We start from the raw sequence: 27,914 nt of genomic DNA, 5'->3' as shown, positions 1-27,914 counted from the left end.
CATATGAATGCTATTGCTGTGGATAGCGGGGGAAACCTATACCAAACACAGCAAATATGGCAGATTATTTAAATATCCTTGTAATTATTAAATAGGACTTCCCTGGTGGCTCAGGATAGAGACCTGCTGACAATGCAGGAGAGATGGGTCCTATACCTGGGTCAGGAGGGTTTGTTGGAGGAGGAAATGGCAACCCACTCCAGTATTATTGCCTGGTAAATCTCATGGATGGGGGAATCTGTTGGATTATAGTCCATGGGGTCACAAAGTGTCAGACATGACTTAGTGACTCAACAACAACAACAACAAACTATTAAATACATTAAATATTTAATTTTAAAACTTATTAAAGAGAAATCTCTAAGTTCAGATATTATCACTAGAGAATTGTGTTAAATCTTAAAGAGTTATTAGTGCTAATTCTAGAGAATATCTTAAGTAATATAGACACATAGGATACATTTCTTAATTTGGTTTAAGAAGCTAGTACTATTGTGATACAAAAATCTACCAAAGCATAAAAAATTAAAGTGTAGGTCAATATATATTATAAATTTACATTTTCAAATTCTAAACAAAATATTAGAAAATTTGATTTAGCAATTACTAAAAACAATTATATACATGGATAAAGTGAGGTCATTCCAAGGATGCAGGACAGTTTCAATCAATATAATACTCCATACTAAGCAGTTCTATGTATCACAATAAGGCAAGAAAAAGATAAAAATGGCATACAGATTAAAGGAAGAAATAAACCCATTTTGAGGATCATCTAATATTACAGTTTGCATATACAATCCCACATAAAGTACAAAAAAAAAATCCCCAAATAAATAATAAAGTTCTAGAATTAATAAGTGAGTTTAGCAAGATTGCAGGATATAAATTGAACTACATAAATCAATTGTGTTTGTATGTTCACTAATGAATATGTGAAGACCAAAATTAAATATGTAATACTATTTAAAATCATTCAGAGGGACATTGGCAAGACAGTAGAATAGGAGGCTTCTGATTTTCCCTCCTCCTGTAACTACACCAAATATATAGTTAAACATGTATCAAACACCTCAGTGAAATCCAGAAACTAGCTGAATGTTACCCTCACATGATTAAGAAATTACCCATATAGAAATAGACAAAAAATTAGATATTCATGTGATAAGCCTACACCTTGTACAGCTCCTTATAGTCGGAAGGAACCCCTAACTCCCACTTTCTCCCTGAGGAGTATACAGTTTGAATCACATTTAGCTTGCCATCTTTTGTGGGTACCACCCAAACACTTTTGTGGGTACCATGCCCAAGTGTTTTGGCTCCCAAAACACTTTGCTTAAAGAAGCAATGGAGCTCAGTATTTGCAAGTCCCCTAGGACCAAATTAAACAAAGAAGCAATTTTTAAATGGGGATAAGAATTTCCTTCAGGCTCAGGGCAAAGGGAGAAGGCAATGACTTTAGGTTCCCAGTTTTTCCCTAGAAAGGGATTGCCTGCATACTTCTTAGCTGCTGCCCAATGATTGGACTTTTAATTAACTGCCATGTGGGAGCTTTTGGGGATCATAATTAGTAATCCTCTAGAAGCTTAAATGGGCATGTGGGGACTTCCTATGCCTTCATTTTCCAGCATGCCCCAGAACAAGAAAGCACATTTTTAGTTTTTCTCTGAAAAGAGCTTGTCTATATATTTGGTAACCCAACTTCTATAGCTTCCACCCAAGAGACTCTTAAATCACTTATCTCTGGGAAATGATCAAGCTCAGCATTCATGACTCCCCTGGTACAGCAGAGAACAAAGAAGCAGTTCTGTACATAAGCATTAACATAAGTATTGGCAGTGGCTAGTTCCCCTGGCTTAATATAAAGTGAATATGAAAAACACCCAGCTTACAATCTCTCCCTGATAGGGACCAAACTTCATATCTAGTGTTGCAATTTTCCCTGATGCTGCAAAAATTTGAGTTTCTAGTTAGCTCACATCTAGGAACTGAAAGAGCAGGAAATTAGTGCTTCAGGAGTTTGAATAGGTATGTGGGCATTTTCTCTGCTCTTGGAATCTTGAGAGGACTTGGCATACTTTAAATTTTGGGGAGCCACTAAGAACAAAGGTGGTGGTTTGGACAAGCACAAAAATTTGAGAAGTTCCTAGAATCATGGGCTAGGCTAATTGGGAAACTGCAGTTCCTATGTGATGCCAGTCTGTTAAGACTGGAAAAGGTGGTTCTTTTTATCTCATACATAGAAACCAATACAAAGAGTTAAAGAAAACAAAGAAAGGTGTGTATCCCAAACAAAAGAACACAATAAATCTCTAGAAGTTGACTCTAATGTAAGAGAGACTATGTGAATTAAACAACACAACTTAAAATTAATGGTCACAAAGATGTTCACAAGGTTAGAAGAGGAACACACAAATTAAGTGAGAATTTTAAAGAAGAAAAAATATTAAAGAGTACAAAACAGAAATCATGGAACTGATTAATATAACAGCTAAACTGAAAAATTCAATATGAGATTTGAAGAGCAGGCTAGATAAGTCAGAAGAAAGGACTATTGAATTTGAAGACATGTTATTGGATATCAGTCAAAGGAGCAAAAAGAGAAGGGAAAAGTTTTAAAAAGACAGTTTAAGGGATTTGGGCCATCACCAAGTTGAATAATATACAACTAATGGGAGACCCAGGAAAATAAGAGAAAGTATAGAAATCTAATTTAAAGAATTAAACTAAAAAAAAATCTGGCGAAAATATACATATATTCAGATCCATGAAGCCCCTCCAAAACACAAAATAAGATGCTCCCAAGGAGGCCCACAGTGATACTCATTATAACTGAATTGTCAGAAGTTAAAGACAAAGAGAGAATTTTGAAAGCAGCAAGAGAAAGGTGATGTATTATGTACAATGAAGCTCTCATAAGACTGTTATTGTAATTTTAAGTAGAAATTTTGCAGGAAAAAAAGTGAATAGGGTGATATATTTAAAGTCCTGAAAGAAAGAAAGAAAAAAAAAAAAAACTGTCAACAGAGAATATATTATGCTGGAAAGTTGTTATTTAGAATGGGAGAGATTCCCAGGCAAGTTCATCACCACTAAACCTACCTTACAAGAAAGTAGGAAAGAGATTCTTCAAACTGAAATGAAAAGTTACGAATTAAATGTTAAATAATATAGTTATTAAAAATACATAGCATAGTATAATTGAAAGTCGCTCAGTCATCTCTGACTCTTTGTGACCCCATGGACTATACACTTCATGGATTTGTCCAGACCAGAATACAGGAGTGGGTAGCCGTTCCCTCCTCCAGGGGATCTTCCCAACCCAGGGATCAAACCCAGGTCTCCTGCATTGCAGGTGGATTCGTTACCAGCTGAGCCACCAAGGAAGCCCACAGCATAGTATATATAGTATTAAAATTATTGTACCTATAAGGCTTGTTAATGAATACATAATATAAAAGAGGAAAATTTGTAACATCAAGTACCTAACAGAGGGTAGTAAAAGAGGAGAGATTTTTATGTGATTAAAGATGTTAACAGAATAAAATAGACTATTGTGTCTATAACCATAAAGCAAAAACTTAAATCAATAAAAGATAAAGAGAAGTGACTATCAAAGCCTACTACTGTTTAAAAACTCTTTAATTCATAAAGAAACGCAGCTAGAGGGCTTCCCTTGTGGCTCATTGGTAAAGAATCCGCCTGCAATGTGGGAGACCTGGGTTTGATTCCTGGGTTGAGAAGATCCCCTGGAGAAGGGAAAGGCTACCCACTCCAGTTCTGGCTTGGAGAATTTCAGGGACTGTGTAGTCCCTGGGGTCACAAAGGGTTGGACATGACTGAGTGACTTTGACTTTCAGAGGGAGAAAGGGATAAGGAATTATAAAACAGCTAGTAAACAATAAGATGATATTTTAATAAATCCATGGGGCTTCCCTGGTAGCTAAATGGTAAAGAATCTTCCTGCAATGCAGGAGACACTGGTTCGATCTCTGTGTTGTGAAGATCCTCTGGAGAAGGAAATGGCAACCCACTCCAGTATTCTTGCCTGGAGAATTCCATGGACAGACCAAGGGGTCACAAAGAGTCAGACACAAATGAGCAACTAACACTATGAATAATTACTCTAAATACAAATAGACCAGATTCTTCAATCAAAAAGCACAGAGTAATTGAATGGGTTTAGAAAAACAAATAGAATTTTTCCAGGCAAGTACTCTTGCCTGGAAAATCCCATGGATGGAGGAGCCTGGTAGGCTGCTGTCCATGGGGTTGCTCAGAGTTGGACACGACTGAGCGACTTCACTTTCACTTTTCACTTTCATGCATTGGAAAAGGCAATGGCAACCCACTCCAGTACTCTTGCCTGGAGAATCCCAGGGACAGAGGAGCCTAGTGGGCTGCCCTCTATGGGGTTGCACAGAGTTGGACACGACTGAAGTGACTTAGCAGTAGCAGAAAAACAAAAGACTCAGTAATATCCCCCCACACAAGACTCACTTCAGCTCTAAGGACACACAGAGTGAAGAGGTATAAAAATATATTCCACACAAGGGAAATCAAAAAAGGAGCAGGACTAGCTATACTTATATCAGATAAAATAGTCTTTAAGCCAAAAATTATAACAAAAGACAAATAAGGTCATTCTATGTGGCAGCGGCCGGGAGGAGATACCCCACGCCCCAAGCCCGAGGCCAGGGGTGGCGGGCGGGAGGAGCCACCCAACACCCCTAAGCCTGAGGCCAAGGGTGGCAGCGGGGAGGAGCAACCCCATGACCGAGGCCAGGGGCGGTGGCCGGGAGGACCAACCCCACATCCAAGGAGCCGTGGCTGTGCGGGCACAGGAGGGCTTAGAGGAGCTATCCCACGTTGAAGGTCAGGAAGGACGGCGGTGAGGAGATACCCCTCGTCCAAGGTAAGGAGCACGGCTGCGCTTTGCTGGAGCAGCCATGAAGAGATACCCCACGTCCAAGGTAAGAGAAACCCAAGTAAAACAGTAGGTGTTGCAAGAGGGCATCAGAGGGCAAACACACTGAAACCATACTCACAGAAAACTAGTCAATCTAATCACACTAGGACAACAGCCTTGTCTAACTCAATGAACCTAAGCCATGCCCGTGGGGCAACCCAAGACGGGCGGGTCATGGTGGAGAGATTTGACAGAATGTGGTCCACTGGAGAAGGGAATGGCAAACCGCTTCAGTATTCTTGCCTTGAGAACCTCATGAACAGTATGAAAAGGCAAAATGATAGGATACTGAAAGATAAACTCCCCAGGTCAGTAGGTACCCACTATGCTACTGGAGATCAGTGGAGAAATAACTCCAGAAAGAATGAAGGGATGGAGCCAAAGCAAAAACAATACCCAGTTGTGGATGTGACTGGTGATAGAAGCAAGGTCCGATGCTGTAAAGGGCAATATTGCATAGGAACCTGGAATGTCAGGTCCACGAATCAAGGCAAATTGGAAGTGGACAAACAAGAGATGGCAAGAGTGAATGTCGACATTCTAGGAAACAGTGAACTGAAATGGACTGGAATGGGTGAATTTAACTCAGATGACCATTGTATCTACTACTGAGGACAGGAATCCCTCAGAAGAAACGGAGTGACCATCATGGTCAACAAAACAGTCCAAAATGCAGTACTTGGATGCAATCTCAAAAACAACAGAATGATCCCTGTTTGTTTCCAAGGCAAACCATTCAATATCACAGTAATCCAAGTCTATGCCCCAACCAGTAACACTGAAGAAGCTGAAGTTGAACGGTTCTATGAAGACCTACAAGACCTTTTAGAACTAACATCCAAAAAAGATGTCTTTTTCATTATAAGGGATTGGAATGCAAAAGTAGGAAGTCAAGAAACACCTGGAGTAACAGGCAAATTTGGCCTTGGAATACGGAATGAAGCAGGGCAAAGACTAATGGAGTTTTGTCAAGAAAATGCACTGGTCATAAGAAACACCCTCTTCCAACAACACAAGAGAAGACTCTATACATGGACATCACCAGATGGTCAACACCAAAATCAGATTGATTATATTCTTTGCAGCCAAAGATGGAGAAGCTCTATACAGTCAGCAAAAACAAGACCAGGAGCTGACTGTGGCTCAGACCATGAACTCCTTATTGCCAAATTCAGACTTAAATTGAAGAAAGTAGGGAAAACCACTAGACCATTCAGGTATGACCTAAATCAAATCCCTTATGATTATACAGTGGAAGTGAGAAATAGATTAAAGGCCCAGATCTGATAGATAGAGTGCCTGATGAACTATGGAATGAGGTTCGTGACATTGTACAGGAGACAGGGATCAAGACCATTCCCATAGAAAAGAAATGCAAAAAAGCAAAACGGCTGTCTGGGGAGGCCTTACAAATATCTGTGAAAAGAAGAGAAGTGAAAAGCAAAGGAGAAAAGGAAAGATATAAACATCTGAATGCAGAGTTCCAATAAGAAAGTCTTCTTCAGCGATCAATGCAAAGAAATAGAGGAAAACAACAGAATGGGAAAGACTAAAGATCACTTCAAGAAAATTAGAGATACCAAAGGAACATTTCATGCAAAGATGAGCTCGATAGAGGACAGAAATGGTATGGACCTAACAGAAGCAAAAGATATTAAGAAGAGATGGCAAGAATACACAGAAGAACTGTACAAAAAAGATCTTAACGACCCCAATAATCACGATGGTGTGATCACTGACCTAGAGCCAGACATCCTGGAATGTGAAGTCAAGTGGGCCTTAGAAAGCATCACTATGGACAAAGCTAGTGGAGGTGATGGAATTCCAGTTGAGCTATTCCAAATCCTGAAAGATGATGCAGTGAAAGTACTGCACTCAATATGCCAGCAAATTTGGAAAACTCAGCAGTGGCCACAGGACTGGAAAAGTTCAGTTTCCATTCCAATCCAAAAGAAAGGCAATGCCAAAGAACGCTCAAACTACCACACAATTGCACTCATCTCACACGCTAGTAAAGTAATGCTCAAAATTCTCCAAGCCAGGCTTCAGCAATATGTGAACCGTGAATTTCCTGATGTTCAAGCTGGTTTTAGAAAAGGCAGAGGAACCAGAGATCAAATTGCCAACATTCACTGGATCATGGAAAAAGCAAGAGAGTTCCAGAAAAACATCTATTTCTGCTTTATTGTCTATGCCAAAGCCTTTGACTGTGTGAATCACAATAAATTGTGGAAAATTCTGAAAGAGATGGGAATACCAGAACACCTGATCTGCCTCTTGAGAAATTTGTATGCAGGTCAGGAAGCAACAGTTAGAACTGGACATGGAACAACAGACTGGTTCCATATAGGAAAAGGAATTCGTCAAGGCTGTATATTGTCACCCTGCTTATTTAACTTCTATGCAGAGTACATCATGAGAAACACTGGACTGGAAGAAACACAAGCTGGAATCAAGATTGCAGGGAGAAATATCAATAACCTCGGATATTCAGATGACACCACCCTTATGGCAGAAAGTGAAGAGGAACTAAAAAGCCTCTTGATGAAAGTGAAAGTGGAGAGTGAAAAAGTTGGCTTAAAGCTCAACATTCAGAAAACGAAGATCATGGCATCCAGTCCCACCACTTCATGGGAAATAGATGCAGAAACACTGGAAACCGGGAGTTGGTGATGGACAGAGAGGCCTGGCATGCTGGGATCCTTTGCATTGCATAGAGTCAGACACGGCTGAGCAACTGATCTGATCTGATCTGATACTGATAAAAAAAAATCTATTCATCAAGAAGATATATCACAAGTATATATGCATACACTTCAGAGTACCTAAATATATTAAGCAAATACAGATCTGAAAGGAGAAATAGATAATAGTACCATAATACTAGGTGACTTCAATATCCCACTATCACCAATGGATAGATCATCCACATAGAAAATCAATAAGGAAAATTTGGACTTCAACATTACTTTGGAGAAATTGGACTTGACATACATTACTTCAAAGAGGTGCAGAATATATATTCTTTTTAAATACACATGGAACATCCTTCAGGCTATATCATATGTCACATCAAAATAAGTCTTAACAATTTTATGAAGACTGTAATCACACCAGTAAGTTTTTCTGATCACAATGATATGGAACTGAAAACCTTTAATAGGAGGAAAACTGAAAAATTCACAAATATATGCAGCTCAATATATACACTCCTGAATAACCAATGACTCTAAGAAAGAAATGAAAAAAATATCTTGATACAAAAATGGAAACATAACAAACCAAAATTATGGATCACTACAAAAGCAATTCTAAAAGGGAAGTTTATAGTATAAGTTCCTGCATTAGGAAAAAAGAAAGATCTCAAATTAATGATCTAACTTCACACATCAAGGAACTATAGAAAGAGAAAACACAAAAGAAAATTAAAATGACTAAGCCCAAATTAGTGGAAGAAACAAAATAACAAAAATTAGAGCAGAAAATAATTGAAATAGACTAAAAAGACAACCAAAAAGATAAAAAAGCTAACTTTTTTTTCAAAAAAGATAAATTATCACACCTTTAGCTATGAGCTATGAAAAAAGAAGATTCAAATAAAATAAATGAAAAAAGAATATCACAATTAATTACCACATAAATACAAATATCATGAGACTACTATAAATAATTATATGCCAATGCACTGGACAACTGAGAAGTAATGGTAAATTCCTAAAAATACACAATCTATCAAGACTGTCAATTAGGAAATCTGAATAGACAAATAATACGTAAAAAGACTGAGATAGTAACCAAAAATATCTTGGGAAAGAAAAGACCAGGACAGATGGCTTCACTGGTAAATTCTACCAAAATTAAAGAATTAGTATTAATCCTTCTCAAACTGTTTCAATTGAAACATGTATAATATTATACATGAAACGAGTCGCCAGTCCAGGATGGATGCAAGATACTGGAAGCTTGGGGCTGGTGCACTGGGACGACCCAGATCAGATCAGTCGCTCAGTCGTGTCCGACTCTTTGCGACCCCATGAATCGCAGCACGCCAGGCCTCCCTGTCCATCACCAACTCCCGGAGTTCACTCAGACTCACGTTCATCGAGTCAGTGATGCCATCCAGCCATCTCATCCTCTGTCGTCCCCTTCTCCTCTTGCCCCCAATCCGTCCTAGCTTCAGAGTCTTTTCCAATGAGTCAACTCTTCGCATGAGGTGGCCAAAGTACTGGAGTTTCAGCTTTAGCATCATTCCTTCCAAAGAAATCCCAGGGCTGATCTCCTTCAGAATGAACTGGTTGGATCTCCTTGCAGTCCAAGGGGCTCTCAAGAGTCTTCTCCAACACCACACTTCAAAAGCAGCAATTCTTTGGCACTCAGCCTTCTTCACAGTCCAACTCTCACATCCATACATGACCACAGGAAAAACCATAGCCTTGACTAGACGAACCTTTGTTGGCAAAGTAGTGTCTCTGCTTTTGAATATGCTATCTAGGTTGGTCATAACTTTCCTTCCAAGGAGTAAGCGTCTTTTAATTTCATGGCTGCAGTCACCATCTGTAGTGATTTTGGAGCCCAGAAAAATAAAGTGACACTGTTTCCCCATCTATTTTCCATGAAGTGACGGGACCGGATGCCACTGGGAGGGAGGAGGGTTCAGGATGGGGAACACGTGTATACCTGTGGTGGATTCATGTTGATATATGGTAAAACCAATACAATATTGTGAAGTTAAAAAATAAAATAATTTAAAAAAATAAAGTCAAGAAAATTGAGGAGGAGGGTGTATTTCCAACTCCTACTTTTAGGAAGTCAGGATTACCTTGGTAACAATACCAGAAAAGATACCACCAAAAAAAAAAAAAAAAAAATGAATAAATAAAAAAAAGAAGAAGAAGAAAGGAAGAAAATTACAGGCCAATATCCTCGATAAGCATAGATGAAAAATCCTTAACAAAATATCAGCAAACCTAATTCAACAGTACATTAAAAGGAAAATACCACTCCTATCCAATATAATACTAGAAGTCCTAGCAGACTAGGTGAGAAAATAAATAAAAGGCATCCAAATCAAACAAGAAGACAAAATTTTTCAAATCAAATAAGAAGACAAAATTTTCTCTTTGCAGATCACATGGTCTTACAGATAGAAAACCCTTAAAATTCTTCCAGATGTTCAACCTGGATTTAGAAAAGGTATTGGAACCAGAGATCAAATTGCCAACCTCTGTGGTTCAAAGAAAAAGTAAGAGAATTCCAGAAAAAAATATCTACTCCTGCTTTATTGACTACACCAAAGCCTTTGACTGTGTAGATTACAACAAACTGTGGAAAATCCTTCAAGATATGGGAAGGCAAGACCACCTTACCTGCATCCTACAAAACCTGTATGTAGGTCAAAAAGCAACAGTTAGAACCAGGCATGGAGCAACAGACTCATTCTAAGTTGGGAAAGGAATATCAAGATTGTATAGTGTTATGCTGCTTATTTAACTTATATGCAGAGTGCATCATGGAAAATGCCAGGCTGGATGAAGCACAAGCTGGAATCAAGATTGCTGGGAGAAGTATCAGTAACCTCAGATATGCAGATGACATCACCCTTATGGAAGAAAGCAAGGAAGAACTAAAGAGCCTCCTCATGAAATGAAAGAGGAGGGTGAAAAAGCTGGCTTAAAACTCAGCATTCAAAAAGCCAAGATCATGGCATCCAGTCCCATCACTTCATGGCAAATAGACGGCAAACAATGGAAACACTGACAAACTTTGTTTTCTTGGGCTCCAAAATTATTGAAGATGGTGACTGCAGCCATAAAATTAAAAGATGTTTGGTCTTTGGAAGAAAAGCTATTACAAACATAGCATATTAAAAAGCAGAGACATTACTTTGCCAACAAAGGTCCATTTGGTCAAAGCTATGGTTTATCCAGTAGTCATGTATGGCTGTGAGAGTTGGACTATAAAGAAAGCTGAGTGCCAAAGAATTGATGCTTTTGAACTGTGGTGTTGGAGAAGACTCTTGAGTCCCTTGGACTCCAAGGAGATTACATCAGTCAATCCTAAAAGAAATCAGTCCTGAATACTCATTGGAAGGACTTACGCTGAAGCTGAATCTCCAATACTTTAGCCACCTGTTGTGAAGAACTGCTCATTGGAAAAGACCCTGATGCTGGGAAAGATTAAAGATAGGAGGAGAAGGGGACAACAGAGGATGAGATGGTTGGATTGCATCCCCAACTTGATAGACATGAGTTTGAGCAAGCTCTGGGAGTTAGTGATGGTCTGGGAAGTCCATGGGGTCGGAAAGAGTTGGACATGACTGAGTGACTTAACTAAAAAATTCGTCCAGATAACTGTTAGAAATAATAACAGAATGCAGTAAAGTTGCAGTATATAAAATCAACTCAGAAAAATCAGTTGCATTTCTTTACACTAACAAGAAACTAGCTAAAAAATAAATGTAGAAAATAACCCACTAACATCAAAAGAAGCACCTAGGAATAAACTTAACCAAGTAGATAAAATATAAGATATGGATAAAAAAAGCAAAGACACAGATAAATGAAAATATATTTTGTGCTTATAGATTATTGATATAGTCAAATAGCTGTACTACCCAAAGTGCTCTATAAATTCAATGCCATTCCTACCAAAATTCCAATGAAATATTTTTTACAAAAACAGAATAACCCATCCTAATATTTGTATGAAACCACAAAGACCCCAAGTCACCAAAGCAATCTTGAGAAAGAAGATAGAGGAATCATACTTTCTGATTCCAAAGTGATTGCAAAACTCTAGTAACCAAAATAGCATGGTATTTGTATATAAACACATAGATGAATAAAACAGAGGGCATATAGTCACACACATATGGTTAATTAATTACTGTTAAAGGAATCACACATATAGTCAATTAATTACTGTTAAAGAAGTCAAGATTAAAGGAAGTGGAAAGAATAATCTCTTTAAAAAATGATTCTGGGAAAATCAAATACTTACATGCTAAAGAAAGAAATTGGACTCTAGCGTTAGGCCATACAGAAAAATCAACTCAGGCTTAAATACTTGAATATAAGATATTGAATACATAAAACTCCTGGAAGAAAACAGAAAATATTCCTACTATTGGCTTTAATCACTGATTTTGGGGAGCTGACACAAAGTCAACAACAACAAATGGAAAAATAAACCAGTGGGACCATATCAAACTAAAAATTTCTTCACAGCAAAAAGATACAAATTTATGAAAACCTAAAGAATTTTAGAAAAAAATTCTGCAAACCATATATTCAATAAGCAGCTAATATCTAAGATATATTAAGAACTGTTTCAACTCAATAGAAAAACACAAATATCTTTAAAATAATAAAATCATTAAAAATTAAATATTTTGGTGCAAATTCAATGAAATATATTCAGAACTTGCATGCTGTAAATTATGAAAGGCATTAAGGAATGTCTAAATAACAGATCTATTTTTTCAAGTATTTTAGAAGACTAAATATAGTTATAATCTTAATTCTCCATATTGTTTTGCATGCTTAATGATCCTAAAAATAATCCTAGTAATATTTTTATTTAGACAAAAGTAAGATTATTCTAAAATACATATGGAAAGGAAAATAAACTAGAATATTTGAAATGGGAGATCTATGCAATTCAAGAGTTATTATACAGCTAGCCAGTGTGGTGTTGGTAAGGGGCTGGACACATAAATCAATGAGTCCAAATGGAGAATTTAGAAACAGAATCACAGAAATATGCCCGAGTGAATATGCCAAAGCAGTTCGATGCATAATATATAGTCCACAACTAAACAGCAGGAACAATTGACTATACAAAGACAAAAATTGAACCTTAACATAAACTTTATATTTATATGGAGCAGACTCAATAAAACTCATATATTTAAATAGTAAAAGTGTAAAACATTTTAAAAAATAGAATTAAAGAAAAGAGATTTAAACTAGATGAAGTTATTTAATGCTAAAGAAGTGGTTAAACTGTAATTCATCAAATTAATTTTGCTCTGCAAAAGGCCTTCTAAGTGATGAAAAGATAAGGAGTAAATTATAGCCTCAGAGAAAATATTTTGAAACCACATATATAACAAATACTGTTATATAAAATATACAGTGAACTCTCAAAATTCAACAATGAAAAAATCCAATTCAAAATGTGCAAAGGCATGAACAGAAGTTTCATTGAAGACAATACAAAGAGAGCAAATAAGCACATGAAGGAGAAGGCAATGGCACCCCACTCCAGTACTCTTGTCTGGAAAATCCCATGGGCGGAGGAGCCTGGTGGGCTGCAATCCGTGGGGTTGCAAACAGTCGGACACGACTGAGTGATTTCACTTTCACTTTTCACTTTCATGCATTGGAGAAGGAAATGGCAACCCACTCCAGTGTTCTTGCCTGGAAAATCCCAGGGACAGGGGAGCCTGGTGGGCTGCTGTCTATGGGGTCTCACAGAGTCAGACACGACTAAAGTGACTTAGCAGCAGCAAGCACATGAAAGATGTTCAATGTCATTAGCCATTGGAGAAATGTAAATTATGAACCCCAATGAAATACCTCTATATATTTCTTTTAGAATTATTAAAATAAAGAATAGTGACAGCAAAAACTAGTGAGAAAGCAGATAAACTGAATCACTTGTACATTTATGATGGATTTGCAAAATGGCAGAGTAGAAGGATGTGTGCTAATCTTCTTCTATGATAGCTCCAAAATTGCAACTAACTAATGAACAACCATTGACAGGAGAATGTTAGATCCCACCAAAAAAAAAAAAGATACCCCGTGTCCAAGGGCAAAGGAGAAGCCCCAAGTTGGTAGGAAGGGGAAAATCACATTTAGAATCAAACCCCCATACCCACCAGAGAGCTCAGAGGGCTCAAACAAATCGTTGTGTGCACCAGGACCCAGGAAACCCAAAGAGACTGAGCCACACCTGCCTCTGAGTGTTTGAGTGTCTTCTGTGTAGGTATGGGCAGCAGTGGCCTGCTGAGGGGAGAGAAGCTCTGGCTGCAGCAAACCTGGGAGGCGCAGCATGTGAGCCCCACCATAAAGCCACTGAGCAGACAACCTATGACTGAAGAATAATTATACCAAAGAAGTTCTTGAACTGTTGCAAAAGTTCCAGGACCCACAATAGATTTCACAACGTGGGGATCCAGTATAGGGACTGACAACCCCTAGGGAATTTGACTTTGAAGATCAGAGAGATTTGATGACAGAACTTCCAAAGGACTGGAGAAACCAACTCTTAGAGGGCATAAACAAAACTTTGTATGCCCCAGGACCCAGAAGAAATGAGCAGTGACCCCAGAAGAGACTGAACCAGACTTGCCTGTGAGTGTCCAGGAGTCTCAGTCAACAGTGGGCCAACAGTGGCTGCCTTGGGGTCAGGGGCACTGAGCACAAGTCCTGGCATAAGCCATTTTGAGGAGGTCACCATTACTGCCATTACCCCTACCATAGTTTGGCCTAAGGCCAAACTACAGGGAGGGAACACAGTCCAACTCATCAATAGAAAATTGGATTAAAGATTTACTGAGCATGGCTCTGCTCATCAGAGCAAAAGGCAGATTCCAGCACAGGCAATACCTCCCATCAGGAAGCTTCCACAAGACTATTATCCTTATCCATCAAAGGGCAGACAGAATGGAACCCACAATTACAGAAAACTAACCAAATTGATTGCTTGGATCACAGCCTGTCTAACTCAATAAAACTATGAGCCATGCCATGTAGGGCCACCAGAGATGGACAGATTATAGTGGAGAGTTCTGACAAATCATGGTCCACTGGAGAAGGGAATGGCAACCACTTCAGTATTCTTGCCTTGAGAAAGCCATGAAAAATGTGAAAAGACAAAAAGATATGACACTGAAAGATGAGCTCCCCAAGTTGGTAGGTGCCCAACATGGTACTGCAGAGGGTGGGGAGATAGCTCCAGAAAGAATGAGGAGGCTGATCCAAAGTAAAAATAACACCGAGTTGTGGGTATCACTGGTGATAGAAGTAAAGTCTGATGCTATGAAGACCAATATTGCATAGGAACATGGAAGGTAAGATCCATGAATCAAGGTAATTTGGAAGTGGTCAAATAGGAGATGGCAAGAGTGAACATGGACATGTTAGGAATCAGTGAATTAAAAGGGACTGGAATGGGGGAATTTAATTCAGATGATCATTGTATCTACTACTGTGGGCAAGAACCCCTAAGAAAAAATGGAGTAGCCCTTATAGTCAACAAAAGAGTCCAAAACACAGTATTTGGGTGCAATCTCAAAAAGACAAGATGATCTGTGTTCATTTCCAAGGCAAACCATTCGATACCACAGTAATCCAAGTCCATGCCTCAACTACTAATGCTGAAGAAGCTGAGGCTGAGGGTTCTATGAAGACCTACAAGACCTTCTAAAACTGACATCAAAAAAAGTTGTCCTTTTCATCACAGAGGACTGGAATGCAGGTTGGAATTCAAGAGATACCTGGAGTAACAGGCAAGTTTGGACTTATAGTACAAAATGAATCAAAGTAAAGGCTAACAGTTTTGCCAAGAGAACCCATTGATAATAGCAAATACCATCTTCCAGCAACACAATAGACAACTCTACCCATGGACATCACCAGATGGTCAACACAGAAATCAGATTGATTATATTCTTTGCAGCCAGAAGTGGAGAAGCTCAATACAGTCAGCAAAAACAAGATTGGGAGCTGACTGCAGCTCAGATCATGAACACCTTATTGCAAAAATTCATACTTAAATTGAAGAAAGCAAGGAAAACCACTAGACCATTCAGGTATGACCTAAATCAAATCCCTTCTGATTATACAGTGGAATTGACAAATAGATTCAAGGGATTAAATATGATAGGTAGACCCTGAAGAACTAAGGATGGAAGTTCGAACATTTTACAAGAGGCAGTAATCAAAACCATCCCCAGGAAGAAGAAATACAAAAAGGAGGCCTTACAAATAGCTGATAAAAGAAGAGAAGTTAAAGGTCAAGGAGAAAAGGAAAAATATATCCATCTGAATGCAGAGTTTCAAAGAATAGCAAGGAGAGATAAGAAAGCTTTCCTAAGTAATTAATGCAAACAAATAGAGGAAAGCAATAGAATGCAACAGACTAGAGATCTCTTCAAGAAAATTACAGATTCCAAGGGAACATTTCATGTAAAGATGGACACAATAAAGTACAGAAATTGCATTGACCTAACAGGAGCAGAAAATATTAAGAAGAGGTGGCAAGCATACACAGAAGAACTATACAAAAAAGATCTTAATGACCCAGATAACCACAATGGTGTGATCACTCTCTTAAAGCCAAACATCCTGGAATGTGAAGTAAAGTGGGCCTTAGTAAGCATCACTACGAACAAAGCAAGTGGATGTGATGGAATTCCAGCCGAGCTATTTCTAACCCTAAAATATGATGCTGTGAAAATGCTGCATTCAATGTGCCAGAAAATTTGGAAAACTCAGCAGTGGTCACAGGACAGGAAAAGCTTAGTTTTCATTCTAATCCCAAAGAAAGGCAATGCCAAACAGCGTTCAAACTACCACACAATTGCACTCATCTCACAAGCTAATACAGTAATGTTAAAAATTCTCCAATCTAGGCTTCAACCGAGGAATTCCAGATATTCAAGCTGGTTTTAGAAAAGGCAGAGGAACCAGAGATCAAATTACAAACATCAGTTGGATCATCAAAAAAGCAAGAGAGTTCCAGAAAAATATCTACTTCTGCTTCATTGACTATGACAAAGCCTTTGACTGTGTGGATCACAACAAACTGTGAAAAATTCTTAAAGAGATGGGAATACCAGATTACCTTACCTGCCTCCTGAGAAACCTGTATGCAGGTCAAGAAGCAACAGTTACAATCAAACTTGGAAAAATGGACTGGTTCCAAATTGGGAAAGGAGTATGTCAAGGCTGTATATTATTACCTCGCTTATTTAAATTATATGCAGAGTACATCATGCAAAATGCTGGACTGGATGAATTAAAAGCTGGAAACAAGATTGCAGGGAGAAGTATCAGTTACCTCAGATATGCACATGATAACACACTTATGGTAGAAAGTTGAAGAGGAACTAAAATCCTCTTGATGAAAGTGAAAGAAGAGAGTGAAAAAGCTGGCTTAAAACTCAACATTCATTCAAAACCCAAAGAACATGGCATCTGGTCCCATCATTTCATGGCAAGTAGACGGGGAAATAATGGAAACAGCGACAAGCTTATTTTCTTGGGCTCCAAAATCACTGTAGATGGTGACTGCATCCATGAAATTAAAAGATGCTTGCTCCTTGGAAGAAAATTTATGACAAACCTAGACAGCATATTCAAAAGCAGAGACATTACTTTGCCAACAAAAGTCCATCTAGTCAAGGCTAGGGTTTTTCCAGTGGTCATGTATGGACGTGAGAGTTGGACCGTGAAGAAAGCTAAGCGCCAAAGAATTGATGCTTTTGAACTGTGGTGTTGGAGAAGACTCTTGAGAGTCCCTTGGACTGCAAAGAGATCCAACCAGTCCATCCTAAAGGAGATCAATCCTGGGTGTTCATTGGAACGACTGATGCTGAAGCTGAAACTCCAATACTTTGGCCACCTGATGCGAAGAACTGGCTCATTTGAAAACTCCCTGATGCTGGGAAAGATTGAAGGTGGGGAGAGAAAGGGATGACAGAGGATGAGATGGTTGGATGGCATCACTGACACGATGGACATGAGTTTGAGTAAGCTCCGGGAGTTGGTGATGGACAGGGAAGCCTGGCATGCTGCAACCCATGCATGGGGTCACAAAGAGTCAGACACAACTGTGTTACTGAATTGAACTGAACTTAGTTCCAACATAAGTTTTTACTTGAAAGAAAAGAGTATTTTGTTTACACAAAAATACTCAGGATCTCACCACTGGGTCTAAGATTTTTAAAATTTTTTCATAAATTTATACTTTTAAAACATAGTGTTTGAGTAAGAAACTTGTTCAATTAGTTTGATTGACTTTATAGTTAAGTATAATACATCTGGCAAAATATGTTCCCATCAAAAAGAACTCAGTTTAGCAAGGTGGACAACAAAATTATATGTGACAGGAAAAATATGATAATACTATTAATATTAATATGAATGTTAAGAAAAATTCCTCACAGTTTTAAAGGTAAGAGTGGTTAATTTTGATATTGAGATAGACTTCCAATGGAAATGTTGTTCACATTGATTCTTAAAATTTAAAGAAAAATATAAAGTATTGAGCAAGGTGAAAAATTGTGGGTATAGTCAATCTGGGAAGGAGAAAGTTCCTTGTATAGGACAAAGCATGTACAATGGCCTAGGCTCAAAGAACATGATGTATTTAAATAAGTGGATATTTCTGTATTAAAATATAGAACATGAAGGAGCTTCCTCCTCCTCGGTGGTGGGCCTTAATAGGAAATAAGGCCATAAATGTTATAAATTATCTTATTTGTCTTTGCAAGTAATTTATTGTTTTATGGTAAATCAGTTCATTCACTCAATCGTGTTCGACTCTTTGTGAACCCATGGCCTGCAGCACATACCATTTGCTAAACTGGCAATGACTATGATCCATCCATATCCTAGCCTTTCAAATCTTGCACCTCCTCATTCTAATAATCATTTCATCCACCTAATCACAACAACATGTTCCCAGAGTGATAACCCAGACCACGTCATACACAAATGAATTATCTGAAATTCAATTTCAAGCTTTGTGCTGTCTAACAATCACCCACTTTTTAGGTCCTTATCCTATTACTCACAATTAAAAACTACATTTAAACTTTATTCAGACATCCAATTCACTGACTGTGCAATTTCTCTGTTCATTTATCTTTTTATCATGTACTTTAGTTAATTTGTGAAGAATTAGTATCCTTCCCTGATAAAGAGCCCTATTACTTCAGTTTCTTCTCTTTTCTTCATATTAACTTGTAATAGTGTAGTTTAAGTTATAGTAACATTCAAATCACTCTCTTTGTAAGCTCTTATCCTTGGCTCAAGTGATAAATAAATCAAACAAACATTTACTCCTTGCAATTATTACATTTCTGTTACAGGTCCTTTGGGGTTCTGATGTATAACTTTTTTTTAATTGAAATATAATTGATTTACAATATTACAATATTTATAGGTAAATAACATTGTTATTTGGTATTTTTATAGCTTATACTCCATTTAATATTATCATAAAATGTTGGCTATGTTCCCTATGCTGTAGAATATATCCTAGAAGCTTATTTTTTATAGATAGTAGTTTGAACCTCCTAAACACAACCCTACCTTGCTCCTCCCAGTTTGGTGCAGAACACTTTACTTCAGAATTTAAAATGTCAAAATCTCCAGTAACTGTTTCAGAGAAGACATAAAATTATATGCTATCTTTTAGCGCTTCATCCAGAAGTTCAGTTGAGTCACTCAGTCATGTCCGACTCTTTGCGACCCCATAGGTTGCAGCATGCCAGGCTTCCCTGTTCATCACCAACTCCCAGAGCATACTCAAACTCATGTCCATCGAGTCAGTGATGCCATCCAACCATCTTATCTTCTGTCATACCCTTCTCCCACCTTCAATCTTTCCCAGCATCAGGGTCTTTTCTAATGAGTTAGTTCTTCACATCAGGTGACGGAAGTATTGGAGTTTCAGCTTCAGAATCATACCTTCCAATGAACATTCAGGACTGATTTCCTTTAGGATTGACTGATGTTGTCTCCTTGCAGTCCAAGGGACTCAAGAGTTTTCTCCAACACCACAGTTCAAAAGCATCAATTCTTCAGCCCTTGGCTTTCTTTATGGTCCCACTCTCACATCCATACATGACTATAGGAGATACCATAGCTTTGACTACATGAACCTTTGTTGGCAAAGTAATGACTCTGCTTTTCAATATGCTGTCTAAGTTTATCATAGCTTTTCTTCCAAGGAGGAAGTATCTTTTAATTTCATGGCTGCAGTCACCATCTTCAGTGATTTTGGAGCCCAAGAAAAGAAAGTCTGTCACTGTTTTCATTGTTTCCCATCTTTTTGCCTTGAGCTGATGGAACCAGATGCCATGATCTTGGTTTTTTTTGAATGTTGAGTTTTAAGCCAGCTTTTTCACCCTCCTCTTTCACTTTCATCAAAATGCTTTTTAGTTCCTGTTTGCTTTCTGCCATAAGGGTGGTGTTATCTGCGTATTTGAGGTTATCGACATTTCTGCCAGCATCCAGAAGTTATATATGTCTGATTTGCTTACATATCTGGAAAAAAACCTAAGTCACCTAATTACACTTATTTCCAAGGGATAAGGAAGTACAATCTTACTAAATATCTCGGATGGGAGAAAACTGGAGTCCTGCTAATAGCCCTAATGACAATCATGCCTGACCATATCTATCACTGGTTACATCCAGCTAGCTCCCTATTTTTTAATAGTATCTTCACTGTAACAACTGGAATCTCCAGGAAAACAAAGAGAAAATTAGAAACTCCCCCAAAGATTTACTTTTATTCTTTTAACATTTATGCCAAGAAATAACTACCCATAACTACTATTCCTTCCTAAAAGGTAAATCCCCCAAACTGCAAAACAAATATTCACAATCTCTTATCACTCCTTAAAAAGCAGCCTCTCTTACCTAATCTGATGACCTTCTATACAAATTTAGAAATTAAAAGCCATCAGTAAAGAACCATTTAGTAATATTATACTCATATCTACTAATATTCCATTTACATCTTTCTCTCCTAAAGCCCCAAACCTCCACCTATGCCACTGATATTATCTCTCAAGGGTTATACAGAGATATTCTTCTCCACTTTTCCTCTTTTTCTTATCAGTTTATCTTATACTCCTGGATCATTCTGTAGAGTATATACACATCTTAGCACCACATATTTTAAATAATAATTAAAAACAATACCAAAGGAGGCAACTACAAAAATCTCTTAACCTGTAGCTATCTTCAACAAAAGTTGAATTTGTAACTTTCTTTCACAGCTTAAAACGATTTCCTCAAGGGACTTTCCTGTCTTGCTTTCCATTCTTTCTACAGCTTACTACATTTCGCAGTTTTTTTTTTTTTTCCTCTACTAAGAAACTCTTTCTAGCCAAACTTTCCATAGGCAAGTTGCCAAGTCCTAGTTGTCACATCCTTATCTTTTTTGACTTCACCAGCCACATCAGTGACTGTTATCACAACCACATCTTTGAAACACTTTCTTCTTTTGCTTTACTGGTTTTCTCTTAGCTGAGTGACTTCTGTCTTCTTAGTAGCTCCCCTCCATGGCTTATCCTCTAAATATTCAATTCAGTTCAGTCACTCAGTCATGTCGACTCTTTGTGACCCCATGAATTGCAGCACGCCAGGCCTCCCTGTCCATAACCAACTCCTGGAGTTCACTCAGACTCATGTCCATCGAGTCAGTGATGCCATCCAGCCATTTCATCCTCTGTCATCCCCTTCTCCTCCTACCCCCAATCCCTCCCAGCATCAGAGTCTTTTCCAATGAGTCAACACTTCTCATAAGGTGGCCAAAGTACTGGAGTTTCAGCTTTAGCATCATTCCTTCCAAAGAAATCCCAGGGCTGATCTCCTTCAGAATGGACTGGTTGGATCTCCTTGCAGTCCAAGGGACTCTCAAGAGTCTTCTCCAACACCACAGTTCAAAAGCATCAATTCTTTGGTGCTCAGGCTTCTTCACAGTTCAACTCTCACATCCATACATGACCATAGGAAAAACCATATCCTTGACTAGACGGACCTTTGTTGGCAAAGTAATGCCTCTGCTTTTCAATATGCTGTCTAGGTTGGTCATAACTTTCCTTCCAAGGAGTAAGCGTCTTTTAATTTCATGGCTGCAGTCACCATCTGTAGTGATTTTGGAGCCCAAAAAAATAAAGTCTGACACTGTTTCCACTGTTTCCCCATCTATTTCCCATGAAATGATAGGACCGGATGCCATGATCTTCGTTTTCTGAATGTTGAGCTTTAAGCCAACTTTTTCACTCTCCACTTTCACTTTCATCGAGGCTTTTTAGTTCCTCTTCACTTTCTGCCATAAGGGTGGTGTCATCTGCATATATGAGGTTATTGATATTTCTCCCTGCAATCTTGATTCCAGCTTGTACTTCTTCCAGCCCAGCATTTCTCATAATATACTCTGCATACAAGTTAAATAAGCAGGGTGACAATATACAGCCTTGACGAACTCCTTTTCCTATATGGAACCAGTCTGTTGTTCCATGTCCAGTTCTAACTGTTGCTTCCTGACCTGCATACAGGTTTCTCAAGAGTCAGGTCAGGTGGTTTGTATTCCCATCTCTTTCGGAATTTTCCACAGTTTATTGTGAACCACATAGTCAAAGGCTTTGGCATAGTCATTAAAGCAGAAATAGATGTTTTTCTGGAACTCTCTTGCTTTTTCCATGATCCAGCGGATGTTGGCAATTTGATCTCTGGTTCCTCTGCCTTTTCTAAAACCAGCTTGAACATCAGGAAGTTCATGGTTCACGTATTGCTGAAGCCTGGCTTGGAGAATTTTGAGCATTACTTTACTAGCGTGTGAGATGAGTGCAATTGTGTGGTAGTTTGAGCATTCTTTGGCATTGCCTTTCTTTGGGATTGAAATGAAAACTGACCTTTTCCAGTCCTGTGGCCACTGCTGAGTTTTCCAAATTTGCTGGCATATTGAGTGCAGCACTTTCACTGTATCATCTTTCAGGATTTGAAATAGCTCAACTGGAATGCCATCATCTCCACTAGCTTTATTCACAGTGATGCTTTCTAAGGTCCACTTGACTTCACATTCCAGAATATCTGGCTCTAGATGAGTAATCACACCATCATGATTATCTGGGTCATGAAGATCTTTTTTGTACAGTTCTTCTGTGTATTCCTGCCACCTGTTCTTAATATCTTCTGCTTCTGTTAGGTCCATACCATTTCTGTCCTTTATCAAGCCCATCTTTGCATGAAATGTTCCCTTGGTAGCTCTAGTTTTCTTGAAGAGATCTCTAGTCTTTTCCATTCTGTTGTTTTCCTCTATTTCTTTGCATTGATCACTGAGGAAGGCTTTCTTATCTCTTCTTGCTATTCTTTGGAATTCTGCATTCAGATGCTTATATCTTTCCTTTTCTCCTTTGCTTTTCACTTCTCTTCTTTTCACAGCTATTTGTAAGGCCTCCCCAGACAGCCATTTTGCTTTTTTGCATTTCTTTTCCATGGGGATGGTCTTGATCCCTGTCTCCTGTACATTGTCACGAACCTCATTCCATAGTTCATCAGGCACTGTATCTATCAGATCTAGGCCTTTAAATCTATTTCTCACTTCTACTGTATAATCATAAGGCATTTGATTTAGATCATACCTGAATGGTCTAGTGATTTTCTCTACTTTCTTCAATTTAAGTCTAAATTTGGCAATAATGAGTTCATGATCTGAACTACAGTCAGCTCCTGGTCTTGTTTTTGTTGACTGTAATGAGCTTCTCCATATTTGGCTGCAAAGAATGTAATCAATCTGATTTCAGTGTTGACCATCTGGTGATGTCCATGTAATTATTACTTCTGAGACCAATTCTCTTTTCTTATTATTCTGTGTGACTATTGATATCATATGGTCACATGCCTTTAAATGTATACCTAAAACAATTTTTAAAGTCATCTTCCATTTTGTGCTTCACACTTGTTTATCCATCTTAACACATTCATTTTGTTATCTCTAGTAAAATGTCTTCATTGAAGACCATGTAAATTATGATTCATGGTGCTGTCTAATGTGCAGCACAAAATGGCTACTATATATATAAGATTAAGAAGTCCATGAAATACCTTTTGATATCTAGCACTCTGGAATCTACTTTCCAACCAGTTTTTTTTGTTTGTTTGTTTTTGTCTGAGGAAATAGTAATACCATTTACATTACCACTGAATTTTAACACTAATATTCTTCTTTTTATCTAGTTTTACCACAGTTTCAAATCAATTCAACACAGTCTTAAGTACTCTATCCTAAGCTATACCCAGAATCAGGTCATCTTAGAAGATTCCATTGTGGTACTCTTGTCTAAGTCATTGCCTTCATTTAGCTGAATTACTGCTATCATCACTTTTTTACCACTTTAACTATAGTATTGGTTTCCTATTAGAGTCAAAGGAAACATATATATTTTTAAAATATCAGAGTATGCCATCATTCTGTTAATATTCTACAGTATTTTTTATCCTATCTTCAATAAAATTCTGATAATTGCCTACTCTTCTTACCACACTCTTATTTTTGATTAAAGTAGACTAGACACAGTAACTGAAGAACTATGGATGGAGGTTTGCAACATTGTACAGGAGGTGGTGATCAAAATCTTCCACAAGAAAAATAAATGCAAAAAAGCAAAATGGTTGTCTGAGGAGGCCTTGAAAGAACTGAGAAAAGAAGAAAATTGAAAGGCAAAAGAGAAAAGGAAAGATATATCTATGAGAATGAAGAATTCCAGAGAATAGCAAGAAGAGATAAGAAAGCTTTCTTCAGAGATCAGTGCAAAGAAATAGAGGGAAAAAATAGAATGGGGAAGATTAGAGATCTCTTCAAGAAAATTAGAGATACCAAGTGAACATTTCAGGTAAAGATGGGCACAATAAATGACAGAAATGATATGGACCTAACAGAAGCAGAAGATGCTAAGAAGAGGTAGTAAGAATACACAGAAGAACTATACAAAAAAGATCTTAATAACCAGATAACCACCATGGTGTGATCAGTCACCTAAAGCCAGACATTCTTGAGTATGAAGTCAGGGGGGCCTTAGGAATCATCACTACAAACAGAACTACTGGAAGTAATGGAATTCAGTTCAGTTCAGTTCAGTTCAGTCACTCAGTCGTGTCCAACTCTTTGTGACCCCATAAATCACAGCACGCCGAGCCTCCCTGTCCATCACCAACTCCCAGAGTTCACTCAAACTCATGTCCATCGAGTCAGTGATGGCATCCAGCCATCTCATCCTCTGTCGTCCCCGTCTCCTCCTGCCCCCAATCCCTCCTAGCGTCAGAGTCTTTTCCAATGAGTCAATTCTTTGCATGAGGTAGCCAAAGTATTGGAATTTCAGCTTCAGCATCAGTCTTTCCAATGAACACCCAGGACTGGTCTCCTTTAGGATGGACTGGTTGGATCTCTTTGCAGTCCAAGGGACTCTCAAGAGTCTTCTCCAACAGCACAGTTCAAAAGCATCAATTCTTCGGCGATCAGCTTTCTTCACAGTCCAACTCTCACATCTATACATGACCACTGGAAAAACCCTAGCCTTGACTAGATGGACCTTTGTTGGCAAAGTAATGTCTGCTTTTGAATATGCTATCTAAGTTGGTCATAACTTTCCTTACAAGGAGTAAGCGTCTTTTAATTTCATGGCTGCAATTACCATCTGCAGTGATTTTGGAGCCCCAAAATAAAGTCTGACACTGTTTCCCCATCTATTTCCCATGAAGTGTTGGGACCAGATGCCATGGTCTTAGTTTTCTGAATGATGAGTTTTAAGCAAACTTTTTCACTCTTCTCTTTCACTTTCATCAAGAGGCTTTTTAGTTCCTCTTCACTTTCTGCCATAAGGGTGGTGTCATCTGCATATCTGAGGTTATTGATATTTCTCCCAACAATCTTGATTCCAGCTTGTGCTTCTTCCAGCCCAGCGTTTCTCATGATGTACTGTGCATAGAAGTTAAATAAGCAGGGTGACAATATACAGCCTTGACGAACTCCTTTTCCTATTTGGAACCAGTCTGTTGTTCCATGTCCAGTTCTAACTATTGCTTCCTGACCTGCATACAGGTTTCTCAAGAGGCAGGTCAGGTGGTCTGGTATTCCCATCTCTTTCAGAATTTTCCACAGTTTATTGTGATCCACATAGTCAAAGGCTTTGGCATAGTCACTAAAGCAGAAATAGATGTTTTTCTGGAACTCTCTTGCTTTTTCCATGATCTAGCAGATGCTGGCAATTTGATCTCTAGTTCCTCTGCTTTTTCTAAACTAGCTTGAACATTTGGAAGTTCACAGTTCATGTACTGTTGAAGCCTGGTTTGGAGAATTTTGAGCATTACTTTACCAACCTGTGAGATGAGTGCAATTGTGTGGTAGTTAAAGCATTCTTTGGCATTGCCTCTCTTTGGGATGGGAAAGAAAACTGACTGTTTCCAGTCCTGTGGCCACTGCTGAATTTTCCAAATTTGCTGGCATATTGAGTACACACTTTCACAGCATCACCTTTCAGGATTTGAAATAGCTCAACTGGAATTCCATCACCTCCACTAGCTTTGTTCATAGTGATGCTTTTTAAGGCCCACTTGACTTCACATTCAAGGATGTCTGGCTCTAGATGAGTGATCACACCATCATGATTATCTGGGTCATGAAGATCTTTTTTGTATAGTTCTGTGTATTCTTGCCACCTGTTCTTAATATCTTCTGCTTCTGTTAGGTCCATATAACTTCTGTGCTTTATCGAGCCCATCTTTGCATAAAATATTCCCTTGGTATCTCTAATTTTCTTGAAGAGATCTCTAGTCTTTTCCATTCTGTTGTTTTCCTCTATTTCTTTGCATTGATTGCTGAAGAAGGCTTTCCTATCTCTCCTTGCTATTCTTTGGAGTTCTGCATTCAGATGCTTATATCTTTCATTTTCTCCTTTGATTTTTGCTTCTCTTCTTTTCACGACTATTTGTAATGCCTCTTCAGACATCCATTTTTCTTTTTTCCATTTTTTTCCATGGGGATGGTTTTGATCCCTGTCTCCTGTACAATGTCACAAACCTCCGTCCATAGTTCATCAGGCACTCTGTCAATCAGATCTAGTCTTTTAAATGTATTTCTCACTTCCACTGTATAATCATAAGGGATTTGATTTAGGTCATAGTTGAATGGTCTAGTTAAGCTATTTCAAATCCTAAAAGATGCTGCTGCTAAAGGGCTGCACTCAATATCCCAGCAAATTTGGAAAATTCAGAGCTGGAAAAGGTCAGTTTTCATTCCAATCCCAAAGAAAGACAAAGACAAAGAATGTTCAAACTACTACACAATTGCACTTATTTCACATACCAGCAAAGTAATGCTCAAGTCTTTCAAGCTAGGCTTCAACAGTATGTGAATTGAGAATTTTCAGATGTACAGGCTGGATTTAGAAAAGGCAGAGGAGCCAGTGATCAAATAGCCAACATCCGTTGGATCATAGAAAAAGAGAATTCCAAAAGACTTCTGCTTCATTGACTGCACTATTGACTGTGTAGATGGCAACAAACTGTGGAAAACTCTTAAAGAGATGGGAATACTGGACCACCTTACCTGCCTCGTGAGAAACCTGTAGCAGGTCAAGAAGCAACAGTTAGACATGGACATGGAACAACAGAGTGGTTCAAAACTGGGAAAGAGTACATCATGGCTGTATATTGTCACCCTATTTGTTTAACTTATATTCAGAACATCATGTGAAATGCCATGCTGAATGAAGCACTAACTAGAATTAAGCTTGCTGCAAAAAATATCAATAACCTCAGATATGCAGATGACACCACCCTTATGGCAGAAAATGAAGAGGAACTAAAGAGCCTCTTGATGAAAGTGAAAGAGGAGAGTGAAAAAGCTGGCTTAAAACTCAGCATCAAGAAATGAAGATCAAGACATCTGGTCCCACCACTTCATGGCAAACAGATGGGAAAACAATGGAAACAGTGAGAGAAATTATTTTCTTGGGCTCCAAAATCATTGCAGACAGTGATAGCAACCATGAAATTAAAAGATGCTTGCTCCTTGGAACGGAGAAGGCAATGATACCCTACTCCAGTACTCTTGCCTGGAAAATCCCATGGATGGAGGAGTTGGTAGGCTGCAGTCCATGGGGTCACTAAGAGTTGGACATGACTGAACGATTTCA

The sequence above is a fragment of the Bos indicus genome, chromosome 6 (assembly GCF_029378745.1).
Source record: "Bos indicus isolate NIAB-ARS_2022 breed Sahiwal x Tharparkar chromosome 6, NIAB-ARS_B.indTharparkar_mat_pri_1.0, whole genome shotgun sequence".
NCBI lineage: Eukaryota > Metazoa > Chordata > Mammalia > Artiodactyla > Bovidae > Bos > Bos indicus.
Note: the sequence above shows the minus strand (reverse complement) of the source record.